This window comes from Vanellus vanellus (assembly GCF_965231255.1).
Source record: "Vanellus vanellus genome assembly, chromosome: 4".
Lineage (NCBI taxonomy): Eukaryota > Metazoa > Chordata > Aves > Charadriiformes > Charadriidae > Vanellus > Vanellus vanellus.
Window position 1 is genome coordinate 65,336,477 of NC_138909.1, and position 12,760 is coordinate 65,349,236.

The window sequence follows — 12,760 nt, forward strand, 5'->3', positions numbered from 1 at the left end:
ACTGTAATATTACAAAACCTCCATCATATTATTTATCTATGATTATTTTTTTTTTAATTGAACATTAGTCTGACATCATAACAAACCTATGATGCACCCTGGACATATATTGTCTCATCAAAATCTTTGGTTGAGGTTTCCAATTTTTTTTTCTTTTCTTTTTCTTTTTTTTTTTTTTCCTAAAGATTATGTAGGTTAGATAGGTCTTACTGTAGATTGACTATAAAGATCAGAATTTTTTAAAAAAACAGTGGTGAGTTTAAGCCACATGGATTAAACTACTCTCAGGTCCTGGATATTTTACTAACAAATGAGTGAGAGAGAAGGGGTTGGGGGAAACCTTGTGAACACACCTTCAAACAAATGTTCCTCCCTCAGACAACTATGCTTTTCTTCATAACAGCAGATTTCTGAGCATTACAGTTCCGTTTCCTGAGGAGAAGAAATTGATTGCTTAGATGCTTGTGTACATTCTAGAGGTTTCTTCTTCTATTCAGGTATAACATCAGTAACCTGGAAAAGAATTAATTGAGTAGACTTTTCTATATCTACAGTTGACTCATATCAGAGACATTCTAGAAACTAATTATCCTGACCCTTGCACAGACTCAGTTTTATCACTAAAAAAATGTATGTGATACCAAAATTATTAAGCAAATATGCTAATACTGTGTTACAGTATCCCTTCAGGGCAAACTGGATGCACGAAAATATCTTTTTTTTTTTTTTTTAGAAAGACTAATATTTTTACAACAATTAATTTATCAAAAAGTGTTTTAAATTTTATCAATATTCTCTATCAAAAGATTACACAAGGTACCAAAATATGTCAGATCATTTTTTTCTAAAATTCCTTTTTCTTTCTGATATCTGACATTATTAGCTCCCTTTAAAAAATAATTATAAAATAATCTGTTTATAGAATAGGTGTCTTCCTAACTCCAAGAACTCAGTGACCGATGTGTGCACTGAAGCATAAGCATTTATATCCATCATAGACCCATCAAGCATAACAGAGAGCTTTTACATCCCTATACACCTAAGTTTTTTGGTTACCAGTTATTACTACCTTATTAAATTTTGTTGCTTCTGCTCTCCATGTCCATGGCAAACTTTGTCCTCAGTATTCTTTCCCTAACCAAGCAACGTATAATAGCATTGAATTTGTTTGCAAATGTATTGGATTAAATTGTATAGTCTTTTTTACTCAGATTTTTCAAACTCCATACAACCTTGTATGTGCAATGGTACTCCACCACCTTTACATTTTACTATGCTGTCCTTTATACCTTAATTCAGGAGTAATCTATTGGGTTTTTTTAGCTCATCTGAATCAAGTGATAGTCAAGAACGACCTACGTTTTCTATTAAAATTACTTATTTATTTAATTTTTTAATTTAAATGATGGATATTCACAGTTTTTCTGTATGTGTGTGTGAGTTTGTTTTGCATCTGCCCAGGTGTATATTGATTTAATGATTTATTTGAACTCTTCATTTAGATTTCTTTTCTCTGTCTGTTTCTATGACCTCATCCATTCCCTCTACATCAGCTATTTATTTTTTTTTTCCCATCTGTTTCTGGAATACTTTTTATTTTCTGGTATAATTTGCCAGCATCTTATACTGAAATAGACATTTTTCAATGCATCCTTCAGCTCCCTGTTTAAAAAAAATCTCCTCAAACATTGCTCATTTTTGGTGCCAGCAAACTAGTAAAACTTTGGTTTGAGATATGGAATTCCTCTAGCTGTCGGCTAAAACGAAAACACTATAAATCCTGAATGCACTGTAAATTTCAAAATCTTTTCCTCATACCACCTTCTAAATTACTCAATAAAATTCTCAAGTTGTTTATGCCTGCTTACTACTGCATAAGAAAGCAGAAACATTTTAGAAAAAAATTATGAGAATTTTTAATTTCTGTCTTTAATAATCTAGTTGTGTAATGCTAAATATGGCACCAAAGTTTATTATGACATTCTTGGTGTAATTCTTTAATAAGTGTGTTGTGGTTTAGGCCGAATCGGCTACTGGGGATGTGAGGCACCCCAGATGGGACTGACAGATGCTCCTCTCTACCCCTCTTCAAAAAGAGAGGCAGAGGAGGGAAAAAGACACTTATGATTTTAGGAAGAACTAAACTACTTTAATGAAATATTAATAATAAAATATAAAGAAAATAATGAAATATACAAAACCATATCAAGCTCCCAGGATGACAATCATGACACCGGCTGGCACTGGGGAGGTCCCAGATTGGACTCAGTGATGGATGGGAACTGGATTCCATATCTGGATTTGGGATCGGGTTGAAAGGCAGATAAACAGACATAGTCTTCCTCAGATGTCAGCCATTGAAGAAAAAGGGCTGACCCTTTGATCCCTCGGCTTTTATGCTGAGCATAAGGCCGATGGGATGGAATACCCTCTTGGTCAGTTTGGGGTCACCTGTCCTGTCCACTCCTCCCCGCAGGTGGGACCCCACTGCTCTTTTCTGCTTCTGACCCTCCAACCGGGCAAATAACAAAGCTGGTTGGCTTTGGGGGTTATAGCAATAAGTATAAGCAGGAGCCTCTCTGCATCCCATGCCTGGGCATCGGCTATAAACATTGGTCTTATCACTCTGAGAGAGTGAACACTGTCTGCACAATATGCAGTTAATTTCAGTAGTTAGAACAGGCCCAGCTAAGAAGCGAAGTTACTGAACAAGTAACTGGTGTTACCTCAAACCGGGACGTAAGTGCCTATTTTAATAAGTAGCATATTAAACAGCATGGACAAAAGTATTAGCTATGAATATTTTATTATTCATGCCATCCATTCAAGTTTAGTTCCAGCATAATATTTGCTGTGTTTTTTATCATTTTATGGGAAGATCACATGTACTACACTGGCAGTTTTGATCCACTGCCCTCCTAATGTATGACTACAGGAGAGATGAGTTAGAACAATGGTCAGTAGGTTGGAAAATAAAATAAGAATAGCCAAAACAACACCCAAACAGGAATGGTTATGAACATGACCTCACTTCACTGGGCAATCTCTAATATAGATGAGGTTCCTTAGAAAAAAAGAGTCAGGAATCTGACACTGCTGCCACATAATACGTGCTTCTAGTTCTATTAGTCTGTTTCAGTAAGCAGTGATTCCATTCTATTTCTCCAAAAGGACGCTGCTGAAAATATAGGTGTTAAATCTAAGTTAAAAAAAAATAAATAATCCACAAACATGTAACATTATGTCACTAGCTTTCTCCTTTCCTTGTAAACTATAGCAAAATAATCCTCTTCAATAACTTATCCCAAGTGAAATAACACGACTTTAACATTGTGGCACGATACAACAAGTAGTGATGTACCTATACATTTAAAGAGGATAAAATTATACATGTACGTCATACTTGTGCCTGTACTAGCCGCTCCTGTAGCACAGAACAACACACTAATAAAACGAATAAAATAAACAAATAGAATTGTTTTCTGAAATGATTTGACGGTTGAAGAAATATTCCTCCCTATTAAAATAGACTAAGTCAATAGGACTAAACTCCTTTAATTTAATTATATAATAACAAGTAATATTAGAGTTTATATTTTTTCTCTATTCTATCATACATTAAATCTTATCCAAAGCTTACTGGAATCAGGTTGAAAGATCTCCCGTTATCTTCAGTGAAAATTGGGTAAGCATTAGAATAGCGTTACATCTTATGCCCATATTCAAATTAAGAGCAAAAGTAATTTATGTCAATTTTCATGGACTAGGCTATGCACTTACTTCAATAAATAGGTTCAGAACTTGTTTTATTAGTTATTCTTAGTACCTTAACATAGCCTTGACATTACAGTATTATTTGCAGAGCAATATTATAATTATGCTGTTATGATGTTCTATTGTGACATAATGGTATGATTTTAGGATTTTTATTTTGTGATTATTATTCTCTTCTATCCCCCTCTTTCTAATACATTGCTCATTTAAAAAAAAGAAAGGAATTTGGAATGGACATACAGAACACCCTTGCAAGTTAAAAAGTAAGGCATGGAAAGGGAATCTATAAATGAAGGGGCATAGGAGAAAGGCACCCAGATAGTGGTGAAGGCTAAGGGAAAGAAGTGTTGGAAGGCATTCCATAAAATATATTTGTTTGACAGAAATGTGTTATTTTTCTTATTTATTCTATTTTTTTTTCTCCATTTGTGTTTCTGTGATGTTCTGTCACTGGGAAAGTCATTGATTCTACATTTGGTGAAGTGGCTTTAACTCTAAAAACTGAATTCTCCCCTTTCATTTCTTTTTCTTAATATCTTAGCTTGACACTGAACATGCAACCAATAAACAAAACTCTGTTTACTTTGTCTGGGGATAAGGAAGAAATGTTATCAATGTTGATTCTTCTATATAAGTGTTACATTTTGTTTATGTTCTTGAAGCCACCGCTGCCCAAAACAAGATAGATGGCATGTGCCCTCATAAGTTAAATTCTATTATTTTAATTGTTTAATAATAGCTAATGAAACCACAGCTCGTATAAAAATATAGCAGTCACTTGTGCAAGTTCCAAAGTAACTGATGTGAAATAAGAATCACCATACTCATCTTATTATATGACATCATAAAAAGCAGTGAATTTAAAATAGCTATTGAATGAGTTCCAGACAGAAAAATTGATTGGCAAAATGCATCCATATTACATTTCCTCGCAGCACAAACTCACAAATTATTCTTCTGCCTAAAAACTAACTACTACAGTGAAACAAAGCCATTTTCATATTACATGTTTTCGGTATTATGTTTACACCTATGCTCTACAGATATACCTGGAGTGCTAAGATAGAGGTTAACTGGATATGGAACAATGTCAACTTCTCCACTTTTTGACTGACATACAAACCCCACATATTATTCAAGTCAAACTGACATTTCGTATAACACTGCCCTTCTCTGATTTCTGTTCTTTTTCTTCCAAATTTTCTCTTTGAAAAACTAAACATAAACTTGGAAAGTAAGATAAACTTATTTTATAAGACTTTGATTTTCATTAATAGTAGTAGAAAATGTAAGAGAAGAAACCAAAGAAAAGAGGTATCAAGGCTCTTGGAAGGCAAACATAACTTTAAAGGACAGACAGAGGGATTTTAGAGAATTCATTACTGCTTTCTAGAAAGAATTCAGCATCAGTTTGATGCAGAGGCTTAATCATTCATTTCAGATTTAATTAGACTATTTTTGCACAGCAACTTTCCTAAAAAAACAGATAATTTCCTGATCATATTCTTTAATTTTTCACTCTCCTTCTGCTTTTTCAAAACTCTCAAATTCAAATTTTATCAAATATTTTTCACTGTCTTCACCCAATTTATGCAGATAATAAGTATATCTAAATAATATGAAAAACTGGGAATAATAAGGAATTCAATATGAAAATATTGTTCAATTTCCTATTCTGGCATTGTGCAGTGTAGTAAATATGTTCTCTGCCAATACCAGCAAAAGGCCACTGACTTTTTATTGGCCTGAACTGACTTTAGCTTGTGATAGCTTTGATAGCAATTGCCTAGCAGACAAGTAACTATATCATAAAATTATTTTAGCTAAACTTTAGTTTATAGTAATGACAAGAAAAATGTGTATATTGAACTGTTGATAAGTTGTCAAGTTATGCTAACATGAAATTTAAGATAATGGAAGAAATAAATGAAGAAAAAACTCCTGTGTCTAAATTAATATTTTACTTCAAAGGATACTACTAAGTAGTCTGTCTGCTAGGAATAAAATTGCACTTATCTAACTTAAACTAAGAAACAGTATTTAAAAGAAAAATTATGGAAACCCTGAGATGAACACAAGTTCTCTACTACAATCCATTTAATAATTTTTTTTTTTACATTATTTCATCACAAATGCAAATTGACTGATGCTAGTAAAACTGAATTATCTTGATATCTGTAAGGCATATATATACATATGTATCTGCTGCAAGTACAAATTTATACAAATATATTGGCCATTCTCCAAATAGAGTGGTTTTCTATTGTTTATATCTCGGAGGCAACCGGCCTATTTATTTCTTTCCAAATTGTTTGCAATACTTATGTATGATGGTCATCCTAGTTACTCTGAAAAGGGTTAAAGCTGAGTGGGGTATATTTTCGTGATTAACTGTTAGTCGTGTTCGGTAACCTTTTACTGGCGTTATTTTACCTCACGGTCATTTTACACCATTTATTATGCTAAGTAACAGACATAGGCATAGTGAAAGACTTAAAATCTTGCTAGGCCTCCAATTAACAAACAGTTTTGGTTGCCCAGTAATGTTGCAGAATTCACTAGATTCAGACTTCTGAAAACAGAGAAGTAATGTGTCTCAAAATTAAACTACTTCAATGAAGCAAATACAGCAGACAGGAAGAGCGAGTTTTCATTGTTGTCTTTATGAAGACATCGGATAAACTGCAAAGCTATCATTGTATTCCTCCCAGTCTTTTCTTTGCTCATCTAAATAAACCTGATTCTTCCTCAGAGTTCATGTTTTCTCATAATCTTACCATTTGTGATATCCTCTGTGAATGATTTATTTTGGCAGAAGACCAATCTGCATTATTTTTTTTTTTTTGCGGATTAGGAATGCGCTCAAACCACTGGCATAACTGGGGATTTTAGCTACATTACATTATGTACTGCTATGCATGACATAAAAACATTTTCATTAGTACTTGGAATGACAGATAAATTAAACTGTCCTTTCTGCTGTATCTAATTACTTACCATACCAGAATCTGGTGGGAGTCATTGTATTATAGAAACATAATGAGATAAATATATTATAAAATCTATCACTGTTTGGCTTTAAGATGCAAACTGCACTCCTGAAGCCTTAGTCTTCCTTACTTCAGAGATTTGGGATCTTTGGCCAGATTCCCATCTTCAGTTGTTTGTTCAGGTTTTCTCTTTCTAGGGAGAAAAAGAAGCAGCAGCCAGCATGAGGCAACTTGCCAGGTCCCTGCAGACCACGGTTGAGAACTGCAGTTATTGGTGCATCAGCTTTTGGTCATTCTAAAGTCTAATGCTGAGCAACCAGCTCTTACAGAGCTCAATGCCTGTATTACATCCCCTGTCTTCTTGTTCTGTATTTCCTCAGAAGTTTCTGGTTTTGTTGGTGTTAGTTCTTCTGTTGAGTGTCTGTGACCACATAGTTATCCTAATTCCTTAACTCTGTATAACACAATTAATTTGCTCACGGATTATAGCATTCACGTTTCATTTGTTTAAATGCTTTTTCTATATAATTTCTTGTTACAATTGACACTGAATAGTTCTCACTCAAAAATAAAAGATCAAAACAACACAGTCCTTTGAAACTAAATTTTATATATTAGCAGCTTTAAATAAAAAGCTTGACTATGCTACTAGATTTCATGCGTATTACAGACTTTATCACTTTAGAATTACAATGCATCATAACCTGCACCTCATTGTTTTCTAGCATTAAAAGGTTTTTCTTTTATTTGTGTATAAGCTGTGCAATGGACCTTTGCCCAAGTACTGATGAAACCTAGGTATTATCACGGGTGTACAAAGAGTTTATAACAACTCAGTGACTCTTTTCCTCATATATGAGAATACCCATCATAGTTCTTATTTACCGGTGCTAGAATTTCAATGCAATTAAAATGCCCAGGGCCACCCCTTCAGTACAAAGCTTGTCAGAGTGTGATAAAAGCCTGGTTTTGTTTCAGTTCTGTGTCTCTTCTGCCCTTAAAATAAGGAACAGGTTAATTTTTTTTTTCCTTTTTCCCCAAAGTGTAATATATGAACTGTGTAGATCTTGCACATCTCAAATTCCAGATGATTGTTTTGTCAATGTTTGTTACATATTCATAGCCAAACATTTCTTTTGCCATGAATATTTACAGCTGTCTTGTTGATAATGCAACAATTCCTAATTACAAGCTTCTGGACAGTTTCTATATCCCCTTTGACTTCTGAGTATTCACTGTCATACTAAATGTGGAATATTCCGATCCAACTTCCTTTTTTTGAGGAAAGTTCACCAAATTATTTTCATCTCAAATTTCATTGTAAATAATGGTTGAATTTTCTTTCTACACATAGACAAAATATTTATTTAACATCTGTTTTAAAAACATATTTGCATTTGACCTTTGCAATCAATCTACACTCATATTGTTTTTCAGTCATTTTTAAATCTAAAATTTTTGTACTCGTTTCCTAATCTTCCTAGCTCCATGTCACTGTATTAGTTTATACTATACAGTAGTATTTGGGAGCTCTTATAGCATGGGACAGGAGCCAAGAACGCAGGGGGATCTCTTCCTGTATTATCTTTCAGTATTATCACAGACAAGCACAGAGAGCCCAGTTCTAATTGTAATGGGTACTGTAAGGGATTCAAGGTAAAGATAAGCTCTAACAAACAACTAATAATCAAAGAAGATAGATGAGGTTAATAAAATGTGGAAGCTAAATCAAGACATATAGATAGGTATTAGCTTTAAAGACTAGAACTAGAAATAGAAGACATATCCTTTTAGCTGTTGATAAATTGAAGAATTCCTTCGAAGGAAGGGTTAAAGTTCATGGATTGATAATTGCCCCAGTGTTGGGGGTTGAGTGCCAAAGAAAATACAACCCAAATGTCTGGTTTTGCTGCTGACAAAGCAAAGGATAGATGAGTAGCATTGTGAAATTCAATACATCATATAAAATAGTTATTAACATAGGAAGTTTGGAACACTCTGGAAACAGTAAAATTTATTGCGTGATCTGTTGTAAGCTAGGAAACAGTCATAGCAGTGAAGCAGTCATAATAGTTCTTCATAATGAAGAACAAGAAAAAATATTTCTGTCATATCAGAACCAGAATTACAGAGGTAATAGAAGAAATGGTTGGTAGAAACATTTAAATAAAATACATAAAATCCTAACTAATTAAAATCTGTGAAAAATTACTTAAAAATTGGAAACAGATGGTGTGAAGAGAGAAGGAAATCAGAAGGAAGAAAAATGAAAAGATCAGTAAGGTTGAAAAAACATAAGAAACACATTCAGTGGTCCTCGTGTGTTCTTTTCTTTTCCTTTTTATAAAGGTGACTGCCTTTTTTAAACCATCACGAATCCACAAGCAAGCAGGGCACAAATGTGTAGACAACAGGTTAAAAATAACTCACTTCTCCATATGATTTAGCCACACATATACAGTAGGAAAGTTAGCAGAGGGATGTCTGCAAGTACGAAAGGAAGTGGGTGGTGAGAAAATAGAAAAGGAAGAGCTGGTGCCGAGCAAGACCAGGATGCACAATTCGTGGTAAAAGGGGTATCAGTGGGAAAGAGTGAAGTTTGCTGAAGGTAGGTTTTAACAGCTTCTTGTGCAGCTGAAGAAAATTGGCAGGTGGGCACAACTGAGAACGCACGTGGAGTTACGCAGCCCGAGATGCTTTACGTATTCTAATATTCACACAAATATTTTTATTGTGAAGTATACTGCTACCTCAAATATTCTGTGCTGAAATACTTCCAGCCTATTTGTCAGAACTGTGTAATCATTTTGGCAAATAATAAACCTCAGTCTGTAATGATGACAGCAATCTGTCATCATTAGGATTTCACAGTATGGAAGAATATACTTTAAAATCTGGTTTTCTCAATCGTTTCACGTTCTCTATTTTACTACACAGAACGTTCTTTGGCACAGTCCATTCACTGTTAAAAACCATGTGCAAAAAAATTGTTCCTGTTAAAAAGTTAATTACAGCACCTCAAAAGCAGATAGAAAATGAAAAAAAAAACCTGTCCATTCACATTCCTTCAGTCTTGGAATCAGTAGTTTAAAACAGCAGATAAGGTTTATTGTTTGTACGTTCTTGAAAATACAGGTCTATTATTAGGACAACATGTTATTTGTTAAGTACGTTAGCAAAGTGGGAGATTATCAAGGTAATTGTAAAGAAAGCATTTCACTTTTTCCTCCTAGGCTGTTTCTGTGTGTTTTCAGTTTAAAATGAAATGTCAAAACTTTTGTGTTTAACCCTTGTCTGAGTACTACTCCGTGTCTGTAGATGCGTTCTCCTTTTCTAGCTAGAATTGTTCTCCAAATAGTGGAGGAGAAAATTTGGCTGCTAACCCAGTATTTCTGGGTTCCCAGCAGTCTGCTACAGCTGTGAATCTGCTGTCCTGAACTGACTGTACCCAAAACAGAACCCAAGCAAAGGGTCAATATGTATATTTCAGATCAGCTGCACTTCGTGTACATGTGTCTTTCTCTGTGTGTGAGATCTATCAGACCTAATGTGTCCGTTGTAGATTGGCTATAGAATTTGCATCCAGAAAATCTCTCCTATTTGCTATGATGAAGTGCCTGCACATAAACCGTAGTCTGGGTCTGCTCAGTCACCATCTCTACAGTGCAGGAGCGAACCTTTCTGTCCAGGGATTTTCCCTCTCTCTTCATTTTATTGAGTAAAATAACTAACTCTAATCTGAATTAGCAGGAACCTTTTTGGAAAGTTTTAACATGGATTTATAAATGTCACTTTATAATTCTTCTAATACTAACCCTATACTTATTAACAAACAGCCATAGTTCGATATAATTAAACAGGATATTTCCTTTAATTAAAAAAACAACAACAACAACAACAACAACAACAAAAAAAAAAAAAAAACAAACCCCACCACAATTTCTTAACACTGGTTAAAAGCTTGCTAAAGATTTACCATATGCACTATGACTCGTGTAATACCACAGTCTTTCATTTCCCAGTGCACATCCAGTTTCTGCCAAGCAGCTCTCAGACAATTAACGATAGTTCATTGTCTTAGTGATTGCTTATGTACCTATTAGGATATCCTAACCATAGCTGAAACAATGTTATTGACAGGACTGTTACTCTGTTATATATGGATTTTCTCCTGTTCTGACTTCTATCAGCTATTTAGAGGTATTTACAGAGTTGCAAAAGCTGAGGGGGGTGGAGGGGTGGGGTGGGAGGGTGGGGGGAGAAGAAACGGATGTCAGAGGAATTGCTTTACGAGTATTTAGCTCAAAAATCTTCTGCAAGCTTCATTAAAGAATAACTTGAATAAAAAGAAATTGTTAAAGAAAATGAAAATATGTTTTACTCTCTTCTGAGCTGCGGTAGTTTCTGCATAATTTCTGGGTTTTTTTTTTTGTTTGTTTTCCTTTATATGAAAATATAGATATGTCATCTCTGTTCTTACTTAACACTATATATAAATAGGTAGGTGTTGATTCTGGAATGTGTAGTGACATTGATACTGACGATAGAAGTGTTCAGGTTTTGTTCTATTTTTTTTAATGGATTATACAAAATACTTGTCTTGATATTTTCAATGAAGCTTCTGGAAATAGCAAGGCGGATCACTGTTTCTTTTAACTGTCATAACAAGTAGGAAGAGCTGCATTATCATAGTGCTTGTTAGTAAGCTTGGGGATAAACTAAACGAAAATGTAACACAATATTAATGTAGGCTTTTGAGGTTTTTAACATTTCCTATACAAGCAAGCTGACAACCATAGGATCTTCTTCTTTACAATTATCTTTACAAGGTTACAACACAAATCTTAGACAATGGAATACTTTTTCATCAAAATACTTCCAAACAGTAGGCAAGAGCTGAATTGACCTTGAAAGCCTGAAATATGTATATAAGCATGTGTTTATAATTGTGTGCATTTACAAAAATTATACTTTTGGTCTTCTTAAAATGTATTTTAGCATCAGATATTACCAAACACTTTTGACTAATTGTCTTTCAGAGACAGATTACGGATGCTGTAGAGAGTATGCATGTTCTTTAACAACATTAGAATTTTCTTGCAGAATTAGATGTTTTGGGCTACTCAGCTCACTTCTTTATAAATCAAATCCTCAAGAAGAAGCAAATTTGAACCCAGGTGAATGTTTCAACTGCTGAAGAGAAGTCTTTGTATTCTTGTTCCCTTTCTGTCTCTAACAGAACACCTAAAGATTAATTCAGTGAATTCAGCAATGAATGCAGGGAACTCCTTTTGCCTGACACTCCGAGGAAGATAACCAGGAGATTCTTAATCTTAAATCTTAACCAATTCTTAAAACACCTTGCTCCAGAAAACAGATGGCTGCACTAACTTGTCTGTACTTAAACTAAAATAATCCGCTTTTTGAAGGAAGGCATTGTCTATGTTCTTCTTGAGGAAAATACAGAGAGTGTGGGTTTTTTTCTAACTCTCTTCTTTATGTGCTTACTTTATAAAGTACTATCAATAAATACCATAATGCGTACCAAACTCCATAGCCAAGAACACTGTGCTGAAAGTCCTTCTCCATTAAGAAAAAAAGAAAGATATGTCATGACAGAAAAAAAAATGTTGCTCTTTGTTTTATCCAAAACTTCATTAATTTGTACACAGCCAGAAGGTACAGGTTTATTTTCTCTGTGTCTGAAAACATCGGACTCATAATTTGTCTCCCAAAACACTGGTGTAGCGGTCTAGTTATCTAGTCTACAGGCTATCTTCCATAAATTAGTGATCTATTTGACTAGTCACACCCAAAAGGTTCTGTATAAATCACTGGGTTAGGGTGTTTAACTGAGAAAAGTCCCAAGTTTAGTCATTGTTATCAGAGTTGGTTACAAAATATAGAAACAGTCCAGGCAGCATTTCAAACATAGAGGTGAGAAAGGTTTTCATCCAAAAGACCCCTCCTGTAGTTTGGAAACTTATGTATGGAAT